Raw genomic sequence first — 2,216 nt, forward strand, 5'->3', positions numbered from 1 at the left:
CTGCCAGAGGCACAGGTGCAATCCGCACAAATTCTGGAATATTTTTCCTAGACTCGGGAAGAAGGCAAGGTGAGGCAGCCATCTCTCTCTGGTTCCACGCAGCCCCCTGCTCGCCCTTCTCCCCGCTCTCCGTGGAGCCGTGGCTAGTGAAGATCCTGATGGAAATCAGGACAGTTTGGTTCTTTGCCAGAACGTTTTCATTTGTGCATTCTGCTGCCTGCAACGCTCCTACCCACCTCCAACCTCTGTCTGCATAGCCAAATCCAGCCTCTCCCCAGCCTTTTTTAGGTCTATTCAACTGCCATATTAGAGAGGGTATTCCTAAGCAGCCATTGACAGCATGTAAACCCCCACCTTTTTGTTTGCCTCTCTCCAAAGCAGAGATCATCCTGAACTCAATGTATCTCAATGCATAACTGCCTTTTGTACCTATGTATTGATCCTCAATATATTCTGGATGAATGAACACCTCTGACAAACATTTCAACTCGATTGCTTCCAAAGATAGTGCAAAACTTCATAAAACTCGCTCAGTCTTAGGAATCTGTTTCCTCACAGTGAGCTGGGCTGTGATGAGTCATCGGCACACTGTGTGACTCCAATAATAAACGACTCAGAAGCACCAAGTTAACGAAGGCAAGCCTGTAACATTTAATACCTGCAAATAAACGAGGTAGTGCGATTTCGAAGGTGAGTGGTCTCATAAAATGCTGGATATAGTGTTGAGGGCCCCACGCCCTAGGTTTAATCCCCAACACCTCAAGTATGACAAGAAGAAACATTACTTAGCCAGACCATGTTGCTCATGCCTGCCATTCCAGCACTTGGAAGCCTGAGGCAGGAGGGTTGCTGCAATTCTGAGACCGGGTTAAGTGAGTTCCAGGCCACCCTGGGTTACAGTGAGACCCTGTCTTAAGAAGAGGAGGGGGAGGGGGAGGAGGAAAGGATGGTTGGTTGGATGGATGAATGGATGGAAGGAAAAACAGAAGAAAAACTTTACCCACACACTAGAAAATTTTGCATTTATTTATTTATTGTGTGTGTGCACACATGGTCAGTTGACAGAACATGCAAAAGTCAGAGGGACAACCTACAGGAGTCAGTTCCCTCCTTCCACCTTGTGGGTCCCAGGGATTGGACTCAGGTCTTCAGCCTTGGTGGCCAGCATGTTTGCTAACTGAGCCATCTCGCCAGTCGTAGGGTAGTTTCTTTGAGAGCAGTTTTGCTAAGATTTCTGGACTTGACAAGATTCTTTTATAATTTCAGAGGTGGTGGGTACTTTCGCCTTCCCACAGCCCTGTTGAGAAAATGGATAAGCACATTTGTAAATAACTTTTAAAAATTTATTTATTATTTTTATTTTGTGTGTATGAATGTATTGCCTGCATGTATGTAAGTGAACCCATGACATGCAATACCCTTAGAGCTCAGAAGAGGGCATCAGATTGCTTGGAGCTGGAGCTACAGATGGTTATTAGTTCCTATGTGGGTTCTGTGAATCAAAACCAGATCATATGAAGAGCAGCCAGTGCTCTTAAACCCTGAGCCAGCTCTCCAGCTCTATCCTCCAGTATCTTGCACCATCTCTTTCAACAGATTCATCAGTCTTATAGTTAGTTACCTGTGTAGTGTCTGTGTTATTGTGTTTAACCTAAAGCTACATTAAAAACTTGGTCTGGAGTGTTCAATAGTGTATTCCATCCCTTACTACGGGAACATTTAATAGTTACTCAATTTTTAAGTTGATGAATATCAGGTCAAGACAAGGAAAGAAGAGCGAGATACACATTGGGTAGAACTAAAATAGACTCAATAAAAGTTCAGAATAAAGTTCCTTTTCCTAAAACAAAAATGATATTTTATGGCTGCGTAAAGTGCAATCATATGGATGGTATTGAATTATGTCTAAATAACTTCCCATTGTTAGATGTCATTTTTTATTTACAGTAGTATTGTATATCATTCACAAATCTTTACCCTCATTTGGACTGGATTTCTAAAGTAAAATTATTTTACTGTTGGAGGTGAAGGGTTGCTCACTGTCTAAGGTGGAACTGCCTTACAATCTTGTATCTTTTGTTATTCTGTCTCCACACTCACGGACAATTTCAATCTAGTGCCTTTCAAGAAACAACTGTGTTGTTAAAAATCCTTGACAGTCTTCACAGACCCTCCTCTACATGAGGCAGAATAATGCTACTCTCCCCAAAGTTTCC

Source organism: Nannospalax galili, unplaced genomic scaffold, assembly GCF_000622305.1.
Source record: "Nannospalax galili isolate Female #2095 unplaced genomic scaffold, S.galili_v1.0 scaffold103, whole genome shotgun sequence".
Classification (NCBI taxonomy): domain Eukaryota; kingdom Metazoa; phylum Chordata; class Mammalia; order Rodentia; family Spalacidae; genus Nannospalax; species Nannospalax galili.